General features: G+C 43.9%; 1 protein-coding gene across 3 annotated transcripts in view; it reads left to right on the top strand.

Moving 5' to 3' along the window:
* LOC139465949 (muscarinic acetylcholine receptor gar-2-like) overlaps positions 1-26,600 on the top strand; it is a 236,575-nt gene that overhangs the window by 197,000 nt on the left and 12,975 nt on the right. For all 3 annotated transcript variants that reach the window (XM_071247959.1, XM_071247960.1, XM_071247961.1), the window contains one exon: positions 984-1,061. The gene's annotated coding sequence lies outside the window, so the exon portion shown is untranslated. The remainder of the gene's footprint in view (positions 1-983; positions 1,062-26,600) is intronic.

The raw sequence follows: 26,600 nt of genomic DNA, 5'->3' as shown, positions 1-26,600 counted from the left end.
AAGACGTGACTTGATCTGCTTGTATTGAAGGAGGCAAGATTTCCAACAATCGTCACGTTCAGCCAGTACTTCTTGAATTATATATTTACATTTACATATAACGGACAAAATAATTTCCATATACCAAATTCAGAGTGCTTATGGGACATTGACTACTGTTTAGCTATGTTGCTATCTTAGGAAGCAGCTGGGGAAACAGGGTCCATAATTAGCTTTCAATACGGATCCCCAGAACTGTGCATGCTTAGTTTGAAAGCCCTGCTACGTGGATATTTATTGTTCCTGCTCATCCAATTAAAGCCATGTATGAATGCCATTTAATATCTGTTTAATACACGTACGTAGAAATAGAATTCACGTCGTATAGTTTGGTATACTTTATGACAAATACATACAACAAATGTATGTATTAATTAAAAATAATAGCGACAAAACCTTTATCGTCATCATAAGAAGTACGTACTAAAATCCATTGCACCATTCAGACCGTATCACAAGAATTTGACATACGAATCACCATCAAACATGGACGACAACAGGTGTCTGGGTCGAGGTGGGCGTATCCTGCGTCACCGTGGCATCCTTCGCGCAAGCAAGGAGATACGCATGGCACACCAGGTGTCAGGGTCGAGGTGGGCGTATCCTGCGTCACCGTGGCATCCTTCGCGCAAGCAAGGAGATACGCATGGCGCACCAGGTGTCAGGGTCGAGGTGGGCGTATCCTGCGTCACCGTGGCATCCTTCGCGCAAGCAAGGAGATACGCATGGCGCACCAGGTGTGTCAAAAGTTTTTGCCCAAGCAACACAGATGTTACCATCCATTTAACTCCATTCTTTTTTTTTGGCCTGTATACTGATTGTCGATTTTAAAAGCATCGAGCTGCCAGCCTTCCGAATGTGTAAATGCACGCATGTTATGACGTTTGATATCCAGGTATCTGGTGTGACATCCGGGTGTGTATCCTCTATTTTGATATCTGCAGATGGTGCGTGCTCCCTAGCGGTGATGGAGTATTCTACCGGTGCGGTTCCCCAGCCATTGTCAGCGTGCTTTCTTGCAGGTAGGTCAGTCTGGGAAACGTTTTAACACAACAAACTTGATGAGGCATGTGATTGATGAAGATGCGTGTAGCACTATACACTCCACTTGGTTCCTCTCTGTTCTACATCAAGTTGTGTTTTGACCTTGCCTGGAAAAAATACATTTATGTGCACCATGCACCTTGAAGCACGTACTTGGTATTTTCGAATGAACTTAAAGCCATTGATTTCAAAGGATGGATTGTCTGAACGTTTAAGAATGTTCTGTACGCCTCCACAATGCATTTAATATATCATACACGATATAACTGCAGTACGCTTTAGTTGGTCTGGTGAATGGAAACTTTCAGTGAAATCATTTGCTTCAGAGCATTCCTGGCGTGCTATGTAACTAGGTTTTCACAGTAACTGCAATAGTTTGTTGCCTTAGGGAAGAAAACATAATATAACTGGTTGGGTATAGTTACATTCTGGCGTCCCAAAACCCTGAATACACAACCGCTTGGTGTCTTAAGTGTTTCCTAATGGCGAGGGCTTAATGTAGGCGCTGACAGAACATATCACAGTGCAAACTTCATTCTAAGTTTTCATTTCTTCGTTGAATGGGTATTTATGGCCACGAAGCTAATTTTGGTGAAAGGACGCGTTGTGCACATGATGGTATGTTCAAGTGTCATCAGTTCCTGTGAAATAGTTGATGAACGTTAATCGTGTGCATGTGGTACATGGTTACTTAATGGGGGAACTGTACGCATTACACTATTCCATGTGATACATCCAGGCTACAAGCTGTTTACGTCGCAGGTACAGTAAACTATTCGTTATAACCATAGTTCGTTATAAGCATATATACAGCATATATATAGTAAATGACCGGGACAAAAATTAAGTTATATTCGTCAGCTCGTTATAAGCGTGATCATAATAAACGTAATTTACTGTATATGATTTTGGTTCTTATGTCTTGGGTGATTGGGCGGTCTGGGTGGGGCATTTGGGGTACCCCGAGGTGTTGGCGTTCGATCGACACGCCGAAGGCTCGGGTTCGAATCCCCCATGGTTTCAATATGTGAAACGCATTTCTTGTGTCCCCGCCGTGATGTTTCTGGGACAATACGCAGTGTTGTTGTGTTTTGTGTATTGTGTCCATTGTTTGGTCGGCTCCCTTTATGAAAGTTAACTTTAGCAATCCATATCTTCCGCTGTGATGATGACATGTAGGAGGGACTGTGTTCTTTCATCACACTCAAATCAAGTTCAATTCACTCTTTCTTCTGTTGTATACGATACCGTCTTCCTGGATATAAATTAAATTATTTGTATTTTCTAATCAACAACTGCTCAAATGAATTTAGGCCATGATTGATCTGCGAAACGAATCCCTTGAAGAGACAGGTCTTGAGTGTCTTTTCAAAGTTTCCATAGCATAAGATGAAGCACCGCTGCAATTCGTACTATAAAGACGAATGTAAAACTTCTTCTAGAGTATAATATGCCTCATACCTAAATGGTATACGATACTACTTTCTTCCTACCTTCTTATATAGTACTGTGGATACTTACCATATATAGCCCAGTACATAGCTATTATGAATACACTCCTTTCCCTCCCTTTATTAGGTACGTCCCTTCTCATATAGGACACCCGCTCTTCCATTGTTTGGGGGACTTCATTCGCCTACTGTTTTACCAAGCACTTCATTGTCTGCACCGCAATGTACTTCTTTCTTCCAAGGTATAGGATACTGTCTTCTTGTATTGAATAAAACGCCCTTCTTCTACAGTATAATATTCCGTCGTCTATAGCATGGGATAACTCCTTCGTCTGATATAAAATATAACACATTCGTGTATGGTATACGATAACCCCTTCCTCTGATACATAAGAAAACTCCACGTATGACATAAAATAATCCTTGGTCTGTAGTACAAGGTAACCCCTTGGTTTAATATGAACGATAGTATCAAAACCCATTCCTTTTCATAATAAAGATAACTCCGTCTATTGTATAAGATAACCCTTAGTCTATAGTGTACTCCGTCTATTGTATAAGATAACCCTTAGTCTATATTGTACTTCGTCTCTTGTATAAGATAACCCTTAGTCTATAGAGTACTTCGTCTATTGTATAAGATAACCCTTAGTCTATAGAGTACTTCGTCTATTGTATAAGATATCTCTTTGTCTATAGTTTACGATACCCATGCTCCTTTAGTATAAGACAATGAAATAACTCCTTAGTCTAAATTATAACATAATCCAATCGTCATTTATTTAAACCCCATTGCCAATCGTTTAAGATACCCTTTCTCCCTTGATATAAGATAATCCCTTCGCCTTATGTATAGAATAACTTCTTCGTCAGCAGTATAAGATAACCCTTCGTCTGAAGTATAACATAACCCATTCGTCTATAGCATAAGATAACGCTATTATCATTGGTTTATGACACCCACAGTAAATTAGTTCGTCTAGAGAATTAGATAACCCCTTCCACTATAGCATAAAATAACCCCATGTGAAAGAGTTTAATATACCCCCATCTCCTTTATGATCAGATAACCCTCTCGGCTAAAGTATAATATAACTCCTTCTTCAGTATAAGATACCCCCTCCTACTTTATATAAGGTAACCCCTTCTGTTACAGTAATTAGGATGGCCACTTCGTCTAAAGTATGTCAACCTCTTTTCCATGGTATACGATAACTTCTTCTATAGTAAAAGATAACCGCTTCGTCAAATGTATAACATGACCCCTTATTCTATGGTATACTATGACCTTCGTCAGTACAGTTCCTTCTCCTATCCATTACCGTGTAATATAACCCATTCGCCAGAATGTGTCCCAATCGTAGATGAACTGTTAAATGCATCTTTGTCAAATCGTATATTATACATCCTTCATCTATAATACAATGTTGTCTTCCCTCTTGATATAGGATACCCATCAAAGCTCGTTCTAGTTGTCTCCCTTAGATGTGCCAGGATATCGATCCACTTCTAGTAATGTGGAATGTCAGATACACCCCAAAATCACTTCGTGTCGTGTCAGCACTTTACCCTTGTTCAGTGGTTAGGCAAAAGGGTTTTTATTCAAAGAGAGATTAAACCGAACAAGCGTACTTATGTTAATCGATCTTCAATATTTGAAGTCACATGTTTAAATTTCCTCAATACCCCCATTCACGACAGCTTCATTCACACCACGACTTGGCTGGATGTTGTCAAACTTCACCGCTGCACAAATCAAGGTATGAACAGAACACATACACACATTATATGAGGGAACCGTGTTCCTGTTTTCCAGTTTTTAAGTGGACTTTTTCATAGTGCTATTTATTTTGTTCAGTGTAACCAAGGAGGCGGGTTTCCTACCTTCTGTGTGCCATTTATGGCTTGACTAAAACTGTAACTTCCGGAACCATGACTCTCTTTTACTGAGGAGTAAGCCCGTGCCACGGATTACTATACACGGGCGGCGGTCTGTGGTAGAATTTCACGATTGAAAGAATGAATGCAAACATGTTGAAATAGAACTCACCCTAGACTCAGTGTGTGTACGGAAGCTACGATATTGTTATTTTCTACATTTCACAGGTATGTATGTACATGGTATGTTTGTCTAAACGTCATAGTCGAGCAATTCGTGTGCAGTTACTCAGCTCTCCATGAGATCAATAGACGCCAGCACTCAGTAATGAAATATTGATGCGCCAATTTGTCACGCTTCGAACACTTATTTAAATGTAACTTGACAGAGGGCAATTTTCTCTTTTCCGACAGTAGATAATGTATGTTTTGTGTAAAATTGGCGTAGTTAACTCGGGTCAATTGCCGATCGTTAAGCACGTGTTTAACTGATGCAAAATTAAGACAAATCGGTACTCAGAACCACATGAATCTCGATTTGTCTTCCAACAAAAATTCGAAACCTATTTAATGTCCTCCCATTCTTGGTGTGAAGTCCTCTCACCATCAAAGACATTCACGCCCGTGAAGCTTGTGAATAGATGAAGTGAAGCCCCTACTGAACTTGTATACGTCTTCACGTGATAGTTTTACTTTACATTATTGTTACAAAAATAGAAACAACATTTAGCATGCATCAGTTGACGCTGACTGACGGGATGACTTGACAACGCATTGTGTAGGCGGCTGCTGTGATATGTAATATGTCGACATGAGCGACAACGGAACAAATGACGGACCTTGGAATACCTGTAACACATGATGCCAAGGGTTTCTTGTGCTTGGTTGTCAGATCATCCCTTCGTATGTCTTGTATGATAACATCTTGATGCTGGTTGGTAATCACAAATAATTGACATCCCTCTCCCTCTACTGGCTGACAGGAACACTCTCTTTCTACCCCCCCCCTCTCTCTCTCTCTCCCCCTCTCTTTCCACCCTCTCTCCCGTTCTCTTACTCTTTGTCTCTCTCCCTCTCTCTGTTCCGTGCTCTCTCGGTCGCTCTCTCTCAATCTTTTCTCACTCACTTTCCATCTCCACCCTCCCTTCTCTTATTCTCTCTCTCTCTCTCTCTCTCTCTCTGTTTCGTTCTCTCTCTCTATCTCTCGGTCGCGCTCTCTCTCAATCCTATCTCACTCCCTCACTTTCCATCTCCACCTTCCTTCTCTCGCTCTTTCTCTCTTCGTTCTCTCTAGCTCCCGCTTGCTCTCTTCCTCTCTCTCGTTCGTGCTCCCTCGCTCTCTCTCTCTAGGTCGCTTTCTCTCTCAATCCTCTCACTCCCTCACTTTCCATCTCCACCCTCCCTTCTCTCTCTCTCTCTCTCTGTTCTCTCTCTCTTTCGCTCTGCCCCTCTCTCTTTCTCTCTCTCTATTTCTCTCGGCCGCTCTCTCTCTCACTGTCTCCCTCTCCTACTCCCCCCTCTCTCTCCTCTCCCCCACCACCTCCATAGTTAGTACAAGTTAGGCACCACACTACTTAATACTTATTGCTGATTGTGTACCAGCACCATACCTACACCGCTAGACACACGGGAATACAGTCTATATACTGCGCCACATGTGCTGTTCATGTCTAGGTCACGTGGGGTACTTACTTAATCCCGTCAGTGACTCCCGGAACAGGTTACTCAGTTTGTTCGCATTAAGAATTCATGGCATATCAAGAAAAATTCTGTAAGTGACTGTCCACTTGTTAGTTTTTGTAAGCTTAATTACACACCTGTCATTGAAATGAGCTTGTAGCACGCTTACCACTCTCAATACCGGTAGTCACTTTACGTTTCATTACCCTCATGTGTGTATGTCGGCTTAATTGCACTGATCACACCGCGGGGACTAAGAGTAAGAGTGTGTCAATCTTTATCCCCCCCTCCTCACCTCCCTCCCTCCCTCTCTCTCTCTCTCTCTCTCTCTCTCTCGGGGGCTGGGAGTACCATTGTGTCAATCTATATCATCATATCACCAACATTTCTATGTATGTCAAACCATTTAAACTTTTTTCTTTATTTTTATTTCATGGGCGTAGAGCGTTGGTTAGTCTGTTGCTCCATACGCCCTCCACCCCCTCACCCACCCTCTTCTCTCTCTCTCTCTCTCTCTCTCTCTCTCTCTCTCTTTCTCTCTGTCTCTCTCTCTCTCGGGGGCTGGGGGTAACATTGTGTCAGTATTTTTCTCTTATGGGCGTGGAGCGTTGTTTAGTTTGTTGCTTCATACGCTTGCTGTAGGGATCGGTAATTCACAGACATTTTCACACACGGATTCAAAGTAGTATATGCATTTGCTTGAATTGATTCTCATTGCTTCTTATTGCGCTTATGATATCAAATCATGTCAATCGCATTCCCTTACTTTTAAATGCTGGCACTTCACAAAATGCCAAGCCCTTTTCGATTTCGCCTTGTATGTCTGCGTCTTCTTGTTACACGGTATGACGTATGGAATCCAAGAACAACGTGCATGTAGGTATAAAGACGGAGTGGTGTAGCCCAGGTTTACACAGAGCTTCCATTCCACTTGTTCCTCAGTTGGTGTGAATATTAAACGTCAGCGTCAGAAAAAATAACCAGTCTCGATTATCTGCCCAAACAGATTCTATTGAGCGTAAAAGGCAAAATAGCGTTGACATCAGGCCCTACCGGTAGCACCGCCGTATTTTGCACAAAAACGTGTTTTTTCACTGCCTGACGCCGCACAGAAGTACTCCTGCCACACGGCGGCCTGAAACAATGGAGCCTAAACCAGACAATCCAGTGACCCGAGAGCACATTTACTGAGTTGTTGGAACTAATGCCTACCACGAATATCCCGTATCACCCCGAATCGGAAACTTTCTAAATTCGTGATGATTCGATGATTCGGCCAATAATGCAAACTTTCGTGGCTAATCGGGTTGAAAAATTTGAAGAATGCCAGGAACAGGTTAAGAAACATGTACGAAATAAAAGATTTATGTACGGATCATGCACGAATTGTACGAATAACCCCTCGACTAAGTTACGAATATGCCGAATGTTCAACTGACTTAATTCTTACATGATTCATAGTTGACTCTGGACATTCGTGGCTGTTTCGGGATATTTTCGGGCTGAGGACAAGAAATTTTGGGAGCCACGAATCGCTGAGAATAGCCAAGAATGCAAAAGAATCGATTACGAAGCTGTTACGGAACATAAGAATTAATTACGAATGGATTACGATACAGCCACGAAACTGCAATTCGGGGACCCTTCCACGAAAGTTTTTGACCTTGTAGATGTGTTCACTAGGCATGTAATCGTATTAGATCACCATGACTGATTTCAACATTTGGAAAATTTTCTTCTACGTGATGTAGCCTGATGTGAACGATCAAGCCACATATCCACAGCCGTCAGCGAGCGACGACTTAGATGGGCAATTGAAGCGTCGAGCGTCGAGAAAACAGACTACAGGGTATTTTGAAAATTTAGAAGGGGTTATTCTAATCTTAACGAGGCTACACTTGGTGATACGGCAAACACACGATAAGCCTCATCAAGTAGACCTTGAAGTAGGCAATACCAACCTACTGTCTTGACGAGGTTATCACTATCTGCAGAGCTTTCGTGAGAGGTCGATTTGTTTCCATACAACGGTCGTCGATATTGACGACTTCCACAGAATGCTAAGATGATGGGACGTGGTGGGTCAGTTTGTAAAGAAGGCAATCTTAGCACAAAGAGGACCAAGTTTGTTTGTGCATGTGTGTGTGTGTGTGTGTGTGTGTGTCTGTGTGTCTGTATGTAATGTGTGTGTGTGTGTGTGTGTGTGTGTGTCTTAGAGTATGCTTACCAGTTCATACATCCAGACAATTCTTCCCCTAATGTTATCAGTCGCTCATAAGGTTGCCCAGGCTATATATAATTTTTGTGTGTGGGGGAACGATGTGTCTCTTAAAGGCACACTTCACGTACCCGCCATCGTTGGCCCATGGGAGACGATGCACACTGTTTCGCTGAGGACCGTGGGTGAGTGTGGGGTAGTATATTTCAGGTTATACGACATTTTCTTTGCGATTCTTTCCAGTAAGCATTCGTACCTACCCCTGGAACCTGTTAACCGATGTGTACGTAGACACCTGAATTGCCAGGTGCGTTTATGACGTCATGATCAATGACGTCAATGCACGATTTAGGTCTTCCAATAAAAAAGCCGTGTTTCTGAAGCAATAAGTTAATTAGAATTATCTGATATTATAACATGTCATATTTATCGTGGGAATATGCAATGGATATTCATAAGATGCACTTACATGGATATGAGCGCAGTGTGCTGTGTTCACGTTCGATTCATTGGTCTGTTCTACTGACGATATCTTCACCGTAAAAGCTAAACGAAACGTGAGGGTAGATCGGCGATTTTGTAGCTTCTCTCTTTGCATGATACGAATGGGAATTTCCCCGAGGCATTGTCGTTTTAAAGTTTTAATAACCATCAACATCACACGAACACAATCAACAGCTTCGGACGTGTGTTGATTGCACAATCCAGACAAATCACAGTAGCCATGGCAACGTTTCACAACGCCTTTCTGAGAGAAAGGTGACAACCACTATTGACGACTAGTTTCAAAACCCACGCTACACCATCTGTTGTTATCCACATCTGTGTCCATCTAAAAAAATATGTTGATTGAATATTTTATTTACGACGTTTCAGTTCCGCCTTGTATACGGTATCGATGTTTCAAGCACAATATAGCAGCGCAATACTCAAAACGATCTGAATAATAAATGCCTGTAGTGTGCTAAAGCCATCCATACCTGCAGAACGCCCTAGTGTTAAGGCCATCCACATCTGCATAACGTCCTAGTTTAAAATCAACCCATACCTGCATAACGTCCTTGTGTTAATGCCTTCCACACCTGCGGAACGTCCTAGTGTTAAAGCCATCCACACCTGCATAACGTCCTAGTATTAAAGCCATCCACATCTGCATAACGTCCTAGTGTTAAAGCCATCAACACCTGCGGAACGTCCTAGTGTTAAAGCCATCCACACCTGCATAACGTCCCAGTGTTAAAGCCATCAACACCTGCGGAACGTCTTAGTATTAAATCCATCCACACCTGCATAACGTCTAATCTTAAAATCAACCCATACCTGCATAACGTCCTAGTATTAAGGCCATCCACACCTGCATAACGTCCTAGTTTAAAATCAACCCTTACCCGCATAACGTCCTAGTTTAAAATCAACCCATACCTGCATAACGTCCTAGTGTTGAAGCCATCCACACCTGCATAACGTCCTAGTTTAAAATCAACCCATACCTGCATAACGTCCTAGCGTTAAAGCCATACACACCTGCATAACGTCCTAGTTTAAAATCAACCCATACCTGCATAACGTCCTAGTGTTAAAGCCATCCATACCTGCATAACGTCCTAGTGTTAAGGCCATACACACCTGCATAACGTCCTAGTTTAAAATCAACCCATACCTGCATAACGTCCTAGCGTTAAAGCCATCCACACCTGCATAACGTCCTAGTTTAAAATCAACCCATACCTGCATAACGTCCTAGTGTTAAAGCCATCCATACCTGCATAACGTCCTAGTGTTAAGGCCATACACACCTGCATAACGTCCTAGTTTAAAATTAACACATTCCTGCATAACGTCCTAGTGTTAAAGCCATCCACACCTGCGTAACGTCCTAGTTTAAAATCAACCCATACCTGCATAACGTCTTAGTGGTTATTCTTCCCAACTTGTTAAGACTATAATCCTTGCCTTGAGCGTAAAGTAGGGACAATCAGCTTCAGTGGCAGAGAGATAAAATATGTCATTTGATTGTGACGTCACGGATACTAAAGACTACTGTTTGTCAATATTCACGCTTGTAACTGTATGACCCGCAAGTGAGATCGTATCCATCTATTGAGCGACAGTTGCTCGGGACATGATTTTGTCCTGTCGATCTTACAAACATATACCATTCCCCAGGATGTGCTTCACATACTCGTCTCTTCCATGGACAGGAGATGTCAGGCCGCTTCCAACGGGGAAGATACGCGTTATTGATGGTAGCTGACCTTCACCTTGCACTAAAATCACCAAGTATTCTCTCCACAATATTATGGCTCAATACCTTGTACGGTTCCTCATGTAAATGTATTTTCCTACCACACACAAATCTAGCTTTGCGTTTCACTTTTGAAGAGTATATGTAAATGACAATAGCTTTTCAATTTTCTTGGACGGTAACACTCTTTGTGTTTCAACTAACGCTGAACACAGATTATCTGCGTATGACTACGTCTCCCGCAAATTAAACTTGAAACTCACCCTACATGTAGAATATGTTTATTAACAAAGCTATAACTGGCTACTCCATCTGTTAATAGTCTGCCATACCATATACAGGTAAATACCACTTCGGCACAATAAACGTGAAATATAAATCCAGTGTTGTATTTTAATAATGGATGACAATTACAGTGCATTGTTCCACGGAAGACTGAACACAGTCTCGTGTTAGCATCATCCATCGGGAAGACAAAAACTACGCTTTAAATTCCATTTATTACCCGAAATTTTGCTTCGTTTCCCTTGGATTGCCATATAGTGATATGTTTTGCTGACTATGCAGTTTTCTATACAATTATCGTTAATGCAAAATGAACCTGCTACCCCGGCTATGCACTGCAAATTGCTCCTGAACGTAATTGTTATGAACCACTGATGTATACTATTCTATTTTACACAAGTCAAAAGAAATATGGAGATTGAAGATTACTGAATAACCCCTATTTATTGAAATCGATATGAATAAGGCAATTATTCTCTCATGGGTGGCGGCCAGATCGTAATTGAGGTGAGCTGAAATAGGGTTTAACGTCGCGTTTAAGATTAATGCACCTTTAAAGCGACGTACATGCGCGCGTGCGTGTGTGTGTGTGTGTGTGTGTGTGTGTGTGTGTGTGTGTGTGTGTGTGTGTGTGTGTGGCTACTTGTGCTAGTCCGGACTATTGCCGATTTTATAGTGCTAGCCCACTGAGATACCATGCCGCAGTTTAACATGATATCCCACTCAGACATAGGTATACAGACGTCGATCCGACCAGTCTTTGTTCTAGTCCCTTAGTGCCGTGCGCCAGATAGGGTAACAACAAGTACCATCTTTTTACGTCTTTTGGTATTACGTGGCCGACGTTATTAAAACATAATTTATTTGACAACAGATAATGACGTACTTTTTCAATCACCTCTCGCGTGAATCAAATTATAACAACGGTATACAAGACACAGTAGCTGTGTCCAGGCTACCGAAGGGTCAAATGCAGTGCCAGTTACGCTCCAGCAGTTCTCAAAGTAACGTAGCGAACTGCAAAGCGAGTGTGATCAAACCACGGCTGTGACGTACATGTAGTGGCCTTGGATAATGGCGGCTTGACACAGACCCATCTTCCGTGTCACAACAGCTCAATTTTGATGCCATTTTCCAAATCGCTGTACGCTCCTTCTTGGGGCTCCGCGTGCTACAATATATTACTATTTCGGTGAGTCACATTTGCTTTCAACACAACTTCAATTTAACTCTAGGAGGAGATGCGACCGTGCTTCGAAATTCAAGGGCAAGGTCACGTTATATCGTCACGTAACATTTCATGAACTACACTAATATTGCTCACAGTATTGAGGCTAAAAGTGAGGTCCACCGGCTGTTACGTTGCATGAATAATCTGAACGGCCGTTTCCCTTCAATAGACATTACTATTCTGTTTGGAGTAATTGGGGTTCACTGTATATGGGTTTCAGGTACCATAGCAATTGGCTATCATGTAATCTCCGGTTAATATGCGTCAGCTCATTGATATGCACGTGCACTGGGCCGTACCAAGACTTATTGGCGCCATTATGCTGTACTTTATTGGCATGATCGAGTAGGTTTAGTCACAGAGAGTTGCTCTTCAGAGCTGAGTCTCCCAGTGGTCGCCCTGATCCTTGGTCGTAGATTCATCAAAGTTATACACGACTAGGATTTGCTTTATTCTGAATATTTGTCTCACAATAATGCAGTACCATAAAGGTGTGTTCACAAATCGGTGATGGACTTCACGGGTCATCCTCATCCACTTTGGGGTGCGGTCGGGTAGCCTAGTGGTTAAAGCGTTCGCTCGTCACGCCAAAGACCCGGGTTCGATTCCCGACATGGGTACAATGTGTGAAGCCCATTTCTGGTGTCCCCTGCCGTGATCGTGACTTCCGCTTTGGTCGTGACTTTGTTTGTTTGTTTGTTGTTTAAAGCCACACTCAGCAATATTCCAGCTATATGACGGCAGTCTGTAAATAATGGAGTCTGGGACTTACAATCCAGTGATTGATATCATGAGCATCGATCCACGCAATTGGGATACAATGGCATGCATCAACCAAGTCAGCGAGCCTGACAACCCGATCCCGTTAGGCGCCTCTTACGACAAGGCCGTGACTTTGATAAACAAAACGTCATTCAGCATTCATAATTAGCCCTTGTTCATAATTAGTGTTTGACGAGTGTTGAACGGTTTTATTCATGGCTGGTTCTACCACCGAGCGTTGAGAAGGACCCTTCCTATAGGTTGCTGATTTCAAGAATTTGATCAATTTCAAGAGAAATGTTATGCTAAGCCAATGTGAGTGATAAGCGAGAAGGAGATGCAAACACCTCTTCGAAACAACGCCTTGAGGTTGACTGGGTCCAGGATATTTATGGTAATAGAATATTATACCCTGGCATATCGAGGATGGTGCTCTAAGAGAAGGCTTAATGTAATGTCCCTTCCATATGCAGCTAATAACACATTTGAAATGAATTTTCCATAATCTATCACGTTTTTAACGAGTGATGTTATTTGTAAACGGGTGATACACGCTTCTCTGTGATAAATTCGATTTTGAATGTAGTTTTTTCAAGCAAGCTATTTAACAGTGCAGCTATCCCTCTTGTGTTATGTATTTTGTATTTTTTGTGATTGATGTGGGTTGATAAACTCAGGGAGACACATTGTCAATAAACAGAAAACATTTAAAATTAATTATGTCTGATTTTTGCAGGAACAACAGATGTTGAGTTAACTCAGTGTATCATATATCTGTTTGGGATTGCATATCAAGGAATCTGTCCAAGGAAACCTGAACTTTGCCTCCCTGAACACTTGATTCAATATTTTCTTCGGCTTAGGAAATTAATCAAAGCAGTCGGACGTATTCGCGGACAACGTGTTTTATTGTTATTGACGGACACATAAACACCCACGCAGGGACATTTATCCAAGCGACTTAGGGACTTCAAGAACAAAGCAGGGTGGTGGTGGCTGGGTAAGGAGGTGGGGTAGGGGGTAGTGATGGTGTGTGTGTGTGTGTGGGGGGGGGGGGGGGGGGGGGTCAGGGAGTAGAGTTAGGGTTGGTGATGGTTGGTGCGGTGGGGTCATGGAGTGGGATTGGAGTTCGTGGTGGCGGGTGTGGGTTCAGGGGATGGAGTAGGGGGTAGTGAAGGTGTGTGTGGGGTCATGGCGTGGGGTTGGAGTAGGTGGTGGCGGGTGGCGGGTAAGGAGGCAGGGTTGGGGTTGGTGATGGTTATAGTGTAGTGGGGTCAGGGAGTAGGGGGGTAGTGATGGTGGGTGTGGGGTCAGGGAGTAGGGGGGTAGTGATGGTGGGTGTGGGGTCAGGGAGTAGGGGGTAGTGATGGTGGGTGTGGGGTCAGGGAGTAGGGGGGTAGTGATGGTGGATGTGGGGTCAGGGAGTAGGGGTAGTGATGGTGGGTGTGGGGTCAGGGAGTAGGGGGGTAGTGATGGTGGGTGTGGGGTCAGGGAGTAGGGGGGTAGTGATGGTGGGTGTGGGGTCAGGGAGTAGGGGGTAGTGATGGTGGGTGTGGGGTCAGGGAGTAGGGGGGTAGTGATGGTGGGTGTGGGGTCAGGGAGTAGGGGGGTAGTGATGGTGGATGTGGGGTCAGGGAGTAGGGGGGTAGTGATGGTGGGTGTGGGGTCAGGGAGTAGGGGGGTAGTGATGGTGGGTGTGGGGTCAGGGAGTAGGGGGTAGTGATGGTGGGTGTGGGGTGTGGGAGTAGGGGGTAGTGTTGGTGGGTGTGGGGTCAGGGAGTAGGGGGGTAGTGATGGTGGGTGTGGGGTCAGGGAGTAGGGGGTAGTGATGGTGGATGTGGGGTCAGGGAGTAGGGGGTAGTGATGGTGGGTGTGGGGTCAGGGAGTAGGGGGGTAGTGATGGTGGGTGTGGGGTCAGGGAGTAGGGGGGTAGTGATGGTGGATGGGGTGTCAGGGAGTAGGGGGTAGTGATGGTGGGTGTGGGGTCAGGGAGTAGGGGGGTAGTGATGGTGGGTGTGGGGTCAGGGAGTAGGGGGTAGTGATGGTGGGTGTGGGGTCAGGGAGTAGGGGGTAGTGATGGTGGGTGTGGGGTCAGGGAGTAGGGGGGTAGTGATGGTGGGTGTGGGGTCAGGGAGTAGGGGGGTAGTGATGGTGGATGTGGGGTCAGGGAGTAGGGGGGGTAGTGATGGTGGGTGTGGGGTCAGGGAGTAGGGGGGTAGTGATGGTGGATGTGGGGTCAGGGAGTAGGGGGGTAGTGATGGTGGGTGTGGGGTCAGGGAGTAGGGGGGTAGTGATGGTGGATGTGGGGTCAAGGAGTAGGGGGTAGTGATGGTGGATGTGGGGTCAGGGAGTAGGGGGGTAGTGATGGTGGGTGTGGGGTCAGGGAGTAGGGGGGTAGTGATGGTGGGTGTGGGGTCAGGGAGTAGGGGGGTAGTGATGGTGGATGTGGGGTCAGGGAGTAGGGGGTAGTGATGGTGGGTGTGGGGTCAGGGAGTAGGGGGGTAGTGATGGTGGGTGTGGGGTCAGGGAGTAGGGGGGTAGTGATGGTGGGTGTGGGGTCAGGGAGTAGGGGGGTAGTGATGGTGGGTGTGGGGTCAGGGAGTAGGGGGGTAGTGATGGTGGGTGTGGGGTCAGGGAGTAGGGGGGTAGTGATGGTGGATGTGGGGTCAGGGAGTAGGGGGGGTAGTGATGGTGGGTGTGGGGTCAGGGAGTAGGGGGGTAGTGATGGTGGGTGTGGGGTCAGGGAGTAGGGGGTAGTGATGGTGGGTGTGGGGTCAGGGAGTAGGGGGGTAGTGATGGTGGATGTGGGGTCAGGGAGTAGGGGGTAGTGATGGTGGGTGTGGGGTCAGGGAGTAGGGGGTAGTGATGGTGGGTGTGGGGTCAGGGAGTAGGGGGTAGTGTTGGTGGGTGTGGGGTCAGGGAGTAGGGGTAGTGATGGTGGGTGTGGGGTCAGGGAGTTGGGTTGGGGGTAGTGATGGTGGGTGAGTGTAATGAGGTAGGGTTGGGGTTGGTGATGGTTATAGTGTAGTGGGGTCAGGGAGTAGGGTTTCAAGAGATGAGGGACCTGAGGCGTGTCTGAAGTGAGAGAGAAGCCTTGGACCTCAGCGTGCTGAAACCTTTGTCATGCCCATTTCACTCCTCCTATGGTTTCATTTCCTTCACGAGAGATGCCCACTGTATTGGCTTCGTGTCGTGTCGTGTTGGGAGTCGTTGATCATCTATAATGATATCATGCATGGTATCAACATTTTCCTTGGTGGTGGCAGTTGAAAGTCTACCTGCAGTTGTACCATCTTCAAGGCAGCTCTCTCTCTCTTCATACGCCCTCCGACCCCCCCCCCCCCCCCCCCCCTCTCTCTCTCTCTCATGTACGCATAGGTGGCTGTTTGAGTTTCTCTCATTTTGACAGTTAGCGACTTTACGTTTCATTTCCAGCGTGTGTATATGTCGGCTTAATTGCACTGATCACACTGCGGGGACTAAGAGTAACATTGTGTCAATCTTTATCCTCATACCACCAACCTTTCTATGTATGTCAAACCATTTAATCTTTCTTCTTTCTTTTTATTTTATGGGCGTAGAGCGTTGGTTAGTCTGTTGCTTCATAAGCCCTCCATCCCATGTCCGCATGGGTGGCTGTTAGAGTTTCCACATTTTCATCAACAGAGAATACCTTGTCACTTTGATGCCTGCAGAAATGTGCTGCCTGGTTGTGTATGGGGTTCAACTGCAACCTGTAAGCGTGGAACGTGTTGTACGTAAACACGCAAACTGTTGAGGTGGCAGTGTACATCCCTCGTAGTTAAGAACATTTCAGCCGTCCCTCGCACAGTGTAATGTTTGACTTGCCGGTTCTTCCATTCATTTTTCTATCTTTGTCATGTTCAAAACTTCCCTGTGTAAGAGATGTTTAATGCGTTCACAGAGTCCAGACAAGATACTGCAAGTCAGGACACTCACGGTTTTAGATTTCAAGTAATATTGTGAAGAGATTACGATTATTAGTTGAAACAAGCAGACTTTTATAACAGCGTGAGCCGCAAGTGATTTTAACGATAGTAGACGTTTTAGTGACGGATGTTGTCAATGAAAGCGATAAAACCATTTCCATAATCACAAGAAAGCGACGCCGACTGTATGATAAGAATGTGGTTATGAATCACTATCAGATGATGATGACAACAGACCTGTACATTTAGCTGTAGGCGGCGTTGTTGTAAGACTGGTACATTTAGCTGTAGGCGGCGTTGTTGTAAGACTGGTTCATTCAGCTGTACACGTGGTTGTTTCACTCGTACATGCAGCTGTAGCTAGTCCGCAGTTCTAATGATTCTAATGTCCACTAGTGCGTAGTATCCGCTAGTCGATGATTCACCTCTGACACTAAAGTCCGTTAGTCGATGCACCTCTGACACTAAAGTCCGTTAGTCGATGATTCACCTCTGACACTAAAGACGGCTTGTCGATGATTCACCTCTGACACTAAAGTAAACTAGTGGATATTTACCTGTGACACAAAAGTTAACTAGTGGATATTTACCTGTGACATTTAAGTAAACTAGGGTAGATTTACCTGTGACACAAATGTAAACTAGTGGATGATCTACCGCGGACACTAAAGTAAACTAGTGGATATTTACCTGTGACACTAAAGTCAACTAGTGGATGATCTACCTCGGAAACTAAAGTCAACTAGTGGATGATTCACCTCGGAAACTAAAGTCAACTAGTAGACGATTCACCTCGGACGCTAAAGGTCAATAGTCGATGGTATATTTCGGACTCTTTCTGTTGTCTATACTTTACCTCAAACACTCTGTCAGCTAGTCGTTGGTTCACTTCGGACATTTAATACACTTTTCCAGGTCCAACTAAAATAACAACATCAATTTGTACTTCACTTTCAAGAAGCCATTGATGGTTCTCCTGTATATCCGACCTTCCTAGAACACTGCACTGAACACATAACGTCACACTCTCGAACGGGTGGCTCGCACTGTCCACAGCACATTGTCATATTTAAATCTTCAGGACACCAAATAACCTAGCATAATGGTGCATAATTCCCCCCTCGATCTCTTTCTCTACCTCAGTAGCTATGGTTTGTTATTTCGAGAGGCCATCAAGGGGCCACGCCCTTCTTTCAACGTGCGAACAATGTTTCTATGAATACATCTATAAATAACTGTGCAGTGATTGTCAGAGTGTTCACGGCTGAACAGCCTAGACAACAGCACAATACTTTCTTGTTTATTCCTCGTTATTATTGTTTAAACGCAGCCTTGTTATCCTGGACGCTAGCGCCACCTGCTGGAGTGGATGTGGGCGGTCCTCGTGCCCTGCTATTGCCCCTGAAGAATGGTGTTCACTGTTTGCTTAACACATCGTTATGCGTGTGATGAATGTGTGTTTTATTGCACGCTATGTGTGTGATGAATGTGTGTTTTATTGCACACTATGTGTGTCACTCAGTCACGTTAAACTCAGTCTTTTATCAAACGTCCATCCGGGCCTTGCTTTCATCACGCGCAAATCGATACATTGATCTCTGGTGCGTGCGCATCACTGGTAAATTACAACAGCAATGAACCCAGGACGCTGAAGAAAACTCATTTATTGTCAACTGTATTGCCCTGCCCCTCTCCACCCTCAATTTTATTAAATTACCCCACACCCCACCCCACCCAACCCCACCCAACAATCACCCCACCCCACCCCACCCATCCCACCCCACCCAACCTTCCGTGCCTACTCTCATTGTCACATGACTTCTACCTACAGATAACAACCATTATGCTCGTTCGTTTGTTCGTTTGTTTGTTTGTTTGTTGTTTAACTCCGCACTCAGCAATATTCCAGCTATATGACGACGGTATGTAAATAATCGAATCTAGACAAGACAATCAAGTGATTGACATCATCGATCCACGTAATTGGGATACGATAACATGCATCAACAAAGTCAGCGAGCCTGACCAACCGATCACGTTAGTCGCCTCTTACGACAAGCATAGTCGCTTTTCAGTCGCATGGGTTGCTGAAGACCAATTCTACCCCGGATCGTCACTGGTCTCAGCATCGTCATTGCTAATGATATACACTTATGTTTAAGGTTAAGTATACATATATCTATTTACTCCATGCTGAAACTGTTCCTCATTTATGATATAAATATCATTAAAGAAAACTAACGCCGCTGATCGCAGCTGTTGCTTCAACTACAAAGACGGCACCGAACGGGGAAACAGTTGCAACGGAAATGCAAGAACAAGTAGCATACACGATGATATAAATATTGACTATTGGCGTCTATTTCCCCAGTGATGCGACTAGAATAACGGAAGCAAATCAGCCTTCAGGCTTCGACCTATCCACATCAGTACAAGTGGTATCGAGATGTAGCAAAAACACGGCACTTACATCACATGGATATCGATTAATAAGCGAACATTTTACTGCCGCTTACACCCATCTGTCAAGTATCTGAACATCACGACAGCGATCAGTGTTGCCAGTCTGTCCTACCCTGTAAACATTAGGACCGTAATAAACAATCTGCATAATTTCAAGCTTGATCATGTCTGATAATTAACAGTTATACTTGTCCACAAGCAGCCCAAGGTAATCTGAAGAGCTGATAACTTGGCATGCTCCTTTCCGAATGCATTCTGTCGCGAGCACCTGGTGTCATCCCTGATTTATTCCATCTAGAACATTTTCACTGCTTTTTTTTACCTTTCACGCAAATGGAATCTGTTTCGACTGATAATCGAGACTGGTTATTCTTTGTCGGTAACGTTTTATATTCATATTGCTTAATGTTTTGTATAGATATTTATATATTTTAGGTGATAAATGAATATTTGGTCGTATTTATTATTTCTAGCAACTGAATTTTGTGGGACATTTCATGTGACTTGAACTTGGAAACCACTGTACTCTGTTTGTATGCATCATACGTACATATATTTGAATTATCTATGTCAGGAGTTATGCATAAGTTCAACAATTTATATGATTCATCTTCTTTTACATCTACACCCCTGCTTGATTACGGTGTTAGAACCCACACCTAAACGTCGCTCCTAATTGTAATAAAGTTCTTCATCTATAAATCTTATCCTTACTGATCTACATCCTTGTATATAGTCATATTCAGCGGAGATCAGAATCGTCATCGTGTCTCCAGCAACCCATGCTTGCCATAAAAGGTCACTATGCTTGTTAACGGTCAGACTCGCTGTCTTGGTTGATGCATGTCATCGAATCCCATTGCGTGGATCGATGTTCATGATTTCAATCACTGGATTGTCTGGTCCAGACTCGATTATTTGCAGACCGTCGTCATATAGCTGGAATATTGCTGGGTGCGGCGTTAAACAACAAACAAACAAACATTTACTGCAACACGTAGGTACTTCTGCGGAGCCCGATGAACAAACAGGTCCTTGGAGACTCGTCACAGCGGTATTTTTAAAGTGAATCGGTTTTCATGCGTTTGAAGTTGTCCTTTCATTTTGGTTGGCGCCTCTCCTAATGGTACGGACCTATTTACCAGTGTGACATGGGCGGTATTATTGCTATATTTACTGCTAATGTGTTCCGTTATTATGAAACTCATATCTATGTCCAATAAATAACACTGATTAGGAAAAAAGATTATTTTGAATTTCTTATATGTATGAAAGTATTTGATTATATTACGTAACAAAGGCTTTATGTCTGCAAATGTTATCACCGGGTAGGTCGGGCCCAGCCAAACATCCTCCTTATTGTACTGCTTCCCTCTGTATGGCCTTGGGAACAAATGACGGGCGGAAACCTATGTATACATTGCCTTATAACAAATACTCCCAAGAGGTTTTTTTGTGTTCTATTGTCAGTTCATCCACTCTTGTCTGAGATGATAACAACTTAGTGAGTGAGTGAGTTTAACGTCGCATCGGCATTATTTCAGCCATATAGCGACTTAACAACGTGGTGCCGTAAACACATAATTATCATCTCGCTAATCTCTCTCTCTCTCTCTCTCTCTCTCTCTCTCGTTCTTTGTCTCTCGCTATTTCGTCCTCTTTGGCTCTCTCCTCTATTTCACTCTCTCTTTCTCTTGTTCGCTCTCTCTCTCCATCTCTCTCTTTCGCTCTATCTCGCCATATAAATGACGACACAAGCAAAAGCTAGTCTAAGTTCAGAGGACGTGCCCAATCAGCGTGTATCTAAATATATCATCTGTTGCAAGTCCATATTAACAACGACTCCACGACTCACACAGTGATCTTTCAATAAACGCTTGTTTTCTCGGGTCATTTGTGAAATTCATTTATATTTCAGATGTAGCTATGACTTCCCAAAACACTCTGAGAACACTTCAGAAAGCCGCAGTCGACTTTACTCACACAGTCTTTCGTCGACAATTTGTATTTAAAAACTGACAAGCAGCCTTTATCGAGTTTGGAAAGCGTAAATGCCCCCTAAGATTTAGCGTGAGCGCGCAAATTGCTGTAATGCAATTGGTCGTGCTGGTATTGGTTTTATCGTGTAAATTGCCTATGTATAAGTAATGACGGCAATATTGCTGGCCCGGGGTGTGGCGCTCTGTAATTGTCTTACTGAGTCAGCACGCGGAAAGCAAGCACAACCAGACAATAATTTGGACATTGGGAGGTGGTGATACAACCAGACAATAGTATGGACATTGGGAGGTGGTGATACAACCAGACAATAGTATGGACATTGGGAGGTGGTGATACAACCAGACAATAGTATGGACATTGGGAGGTGGTGATACAACCAGACAATAGTATGGACATTGGGAGGTGGTGATACAACCAGATAATAGTATGGACATTGGGAGGTGGCGATACAAACAGATAATAGTATGGACATTGGGAGGTGGTGATACAACCAGACAATAGTATGGACATTGGGAGGTGTCGATACAACCAGATAATAGTATGGACATTGGGGGGTGGTGATACAACCAGACAATAGTATGGACATTGGGAGGTGGTGATACAACCAGACAATAGTATGGACATTGGGAGGTGGTGATACAACCAGACAATAGTATGGACATTGGGAGGTGGTGATACAACCAGACAATAGTATGGACATTGGGAGGTGGTGATACAGCCAGACAATAGTATGGACATTGGGAGGTGGTGATACAACCAGACAATAGTATGGACATTGGGAGGTGGTGATACAACCAGACAATAGTATGGACATTGGGAGGTGGTGATACAACCAGACAATAGTATGGACATTGGGAGGTGGCGATACAACCAGATAATAGTATGGACATTGGGGGGTGGTGATACAACCAGACAATAGTATGGACATTGGGAGGTGGTGATACAAACAGATAATAGTATGGACATTGGGAGGTGGTGATACAAACAGACAATAGTATGGACATTGGGAGGTGGTGATACAACCAGACAATAGTATGGACATTGGGGGGTGGTGATACAACCAGACAATAGTATGGACATTGGGAGGTGGTGATACAACCAGACAATAGTATGGACATTGGGAGGTGGTGATACAACCAGACAATAGTATGGACATTGGGAGGTGGTGATACAACCAGACAATAGTATGGACATTGGGAGGTGGTGATACAACCAGACAATAGTATGGACATTGGGAGGTGGTGATACAACCAGACAATAGTATGGACATTGGGAGGTGGTGATACAACCAGACAATAGTATGGACATTGGGAGGTGGTGATACAACCAGACAATAGTATGGACATTGGGAGGTGGTGATACAAACAGATAATAGTATGGACATTGGGAGGTGGTGATACAACCAGATAATAGTATGGACATTGGGAGGTGGTGATACAACCAGACAATAGTATGGACATTGGGAGGTGGTGATACAACCAGACAATAGTATGGACATTGGGAGGTGGTGATACAAACAGACACTAGTATGGGCATTAGGAGGTGGTGATACAACCAGATAATAGTATGGACATTGGGAGGTGGTGATACAAACAGACACTAGTATGGGCATTAGGAGGTGGTGATACAACCAGACAATAGTATGAGAAATTTGGGGGTACAATCAGACAATATTATGGACATGGGGAGAGGTACAATCAGACAAAAGTATGGACATTTGGGGAGGTACAACCAGACAGTAATATGGACATTGGGGGGAGGTACAACCAGCCAACATTATGGACGTTTGGGGAGGTACAACCAGACAACATTGGGGGGGGGGGGGGGGGGTGCGGGGGGCTGAGGTGTGGAATGGACCTTGGATGGTAATACGGGAATGAGATGTCCATAGTATCGAGAACTGTGATAAACTGTCCATGATATACATGTCATGATCTACAGTAAATCAATTAAATGAGCCAGTGTCCTTCTTGTTTGCCCAAATTAACCACCGATCCTATTCAAGCAAGACAACTGTCATCGCAGAATGTATTGCACACAAGTCAACATGTGATGTCTGCTCCCTGACAAAAGGGATATTGTCTATTGTTTTATTGACGTACATTTATTTGCAGACAATCAGTGATTTTTTACCCTCTATATTCATAAGGTGAGGATGTGTTGAGATGCGAAGCTCGCACAACCAAGGTCCTCATCTACTAAATTATTGATACATCTATTTCCTTGCAGCTAATCAGGACGATCAACCCACATGGGAGGCACGTACCTATTATGCTTGCGTGGCATTCAAGGGTCACGTTGACCTAATGAGCCGTTGGTGATACAGACTGGGATAATTACTCTAACGATTATATTGATAGGAACGTGTTGCCTGAATGGATAGTGTCTTATATATTCATATGTATATAAAAGGACTTGCTAGAAAAGCTGGGTCATGCTGAACTCGAAGAGACGTACAACCATCAAATCATGTTGCACAATATCAAATACACACTAACGTGATAATTCCTGGAGCCCTGTTGTCTGACATGATCAGCACACATGATGTTATATCAACTGAAACCTACCAGCTCAAATACATGAGGGTGAGTTGGGTTTAACGCCGCTTTGAACAATATTTCAGTTATACCACGGCGTGTCAGTTCGATTCTTGAGTGAACACTGATCCGGTGACGCTTTAAGCATGCCCCTGGGTGGTGTGGAAATATGCGCAATATAAGTGGATTATTATTATTATTATTTTGGAGAAAAGCACCGGTTGATGTAGGTCTTAGACGTTTTACCACTTTAGTGAAATGGAGCTTACAAGCTTGTAACATATCAGTAATACGACCACACAGGTTCTTGGCATTCCCAAGGGACCCTACTCTGCACAGAAAATTGCTGCGCGTTATACTACACCGCCAAGTGACAACTTGGCTGGTTGGTTTGTTGTTTTACGCCGCGCTCAGCAATATTCCAGCTATGTGACGGCGATCTGTGAATAATTGCATCTTGACCAGACAATCCAGTGACTGATATCCTGAGCATCGATCCACGCAATTGGGATCGATGACATGCTTCAACCAAGTCAGTGAGCAGTGACAACTGATCAATGATTACCACTAGGCCACCCACAAGTCAAAAGCAAAGATTCACATATTTTCTCGAGATTCTAATCATTGATCATTTGTCACTGATGATTAGAATCTCGTGAAAATATGTGAATCTATGCCTTGCTTTTGACTTGCGTGTGGCCTAGTGGTTACTGCGTTGGCTTGTCGCGCCGGAGGCCGGGTTCGGTTCTACACATGAATACTACGTGTGCAGTCCATTTCGAGTGTCCCCCGCCGTGATATAGTTAAACCATATTCACTCATCATTTGTATGTTAAATTTGTAATTAGAAGATTGCAGGTGAGGTGATACTAAATGGCTGAGTGTGCTGGTCATATACTGTTACGGTCATGTATTTTAAAAAGGAACAGTAAACTCTATTTCAGCGATTTGGAATCACATTTTATCATATAGTGGGTAGTTTTCTCGACATGATAAAGCCAACGGGTAAAAACGATATCTGTTGGGGTCATATGCGGATAGATATGTAAATATCAAAGGTCAAGTGGGGACTACTTTCAGTGTTTACAAACTTACATGGCGCCCCCATTGTCGGTCGGCGATCGAGTCAAGATTAGTCACAGGGAATCTGGAGAAATTACTAGGATAATGGCTATCATTATCAAAAGAATAGTCTAATATACAGAAAAGCAGTGTCTAACTGAGACGTAGCTAAGGCATTTTACAAGTTTTGGCAAATTTGGAGAAATAAATTGCGAAACAATTTAGCGAGGACAGAAGCCTTGCGGGATCAGTTTCCATATCTGTGCTAGTAGACCTCTGCAGCTTGGAATCTTTTCCCAAAATTAAAACAGTTGGATTTGGCCGAAATATGACCGAATTGTTATCTTGTTTCGTTCTGTCGCTGTGTGTACATCTGACTGCACATCGTAACGTTATGACAGGACAGGCAGACTCTGTCAACAACGTTACGTTTCATACACTTGGGTTAGAGTAGCTTCCCTTTGATAAAGGGCAGTTACTCTAGCAGACAGACCGATTGCCGCTGAAGGCAAGTAGAATAAAACTTGTGTAGTCAATCGTTGTTATGCCTACATGTAGTTACGCCGCTTTATAAGAAACAAGTTTCGATTAGTACTATATTGATTGTTGTCACTGTCCGACTGACACATCACTTACCTTCTGACGTAATATGTATTGATGCGCACATTCAGAAAAACTTGCAATGTTTAGGTAATGTTTGTGAGAGATGGGGAGAAACTTTTCGAGCACAACAATATACACTATGCTCGCCAAGGCTCGCTAAATACGTTTATTCCTAATACAGGCAATTTACCATCCCCAAACACACTCGCGTGATAACCTCGCTATATATTTCCAGATAATAATACCAGTAATTGAACAATACAAAGGTAACAAACGTACATTTGTTAACCTCAATACCATATTTTATCTCCCTGAAACCCGAGATTGGGTGCTCTGTTTCGTCTTTACAATCTCGAACGGAAACCTGAGATTGAGTGCTCTGTTTCGTCTGTCCAATCTCGAACGGAAACCCGAGATTGAGTGTTCTGTTTCGTCTGTACAATCTCGAACGGAAACCCGAGATTGAGTGCTCTGTTTCGTCTGTTCCATCTCGAACGGAAACCAGTCCGCGTGCCTAAGCATGCCATCTAACGATATCCTGGCATCGCTTTCAATAACAAGACTCCGTTCCAGAGGCCTAATTATATTGTTAAAGATGTTGCAAGGCAAAGTAAGAAAACAGATTCAATAAAGACGATGGAGTATCGTATAACGCACAGAGCATGACCGCAGATGGTTTGTCAGATGTTCTCTGTGTTAGAGGTAGTCATCAGTTCACGCCATCTTAACTCTGTCCTGACTGTTAATAATATTTTGTAATAAAAGATGTCTGTTGCGATGCCCTTCACGAGAGACAGGTGGAAATAGAGAGGGGCGTGGGTGGATGCTCAGAGACCTGGCGGTTGTGTCGAGAAATAACTTCTTGGAATCTCTCGATAGCCTCACACAAACTGTCCAGCCTTGTTAGGAGCTTGTGCGTCCTCCCAAATTGACTGTCTGTGTGCACACAAGCAGAAATGATTTGGATGAGGCGTTGACAAAGTTATGGTCCTTTCAGGGCCAAGTTGCGAGGAATAATCACAAATCATAGCAGCCAGACGATGGGGCACTTGCATTAGCCCGACATGTTACCGCCATATTAACGAAATTTACCTTATTCCCAACGGACCCGCTCTACCCCAGTCCGGGCAATGGGATTTGTCGCTCGTGCG

Source organism: Haliotis cracherodii, unplaced genomic scaffold (genome assembly GCF_022045235.1).
Source record: "Haliotis cracherodii isolate W230 unplaced genomic scaffold, xgHalCrac1.p SCAF_18, whole genome shotgun sequence".
Lineage (NCBI taxonomy): Eukaryota > Metazoa > Mollusca > Gastropoda > Lepetellida > Haliotidae > Haliotis > Haliotis cracherodii.
Note: the sequence above shows the minus strand (reverse complement) of the source record. Positions and strands in the feature narration are given on the sequence as shown.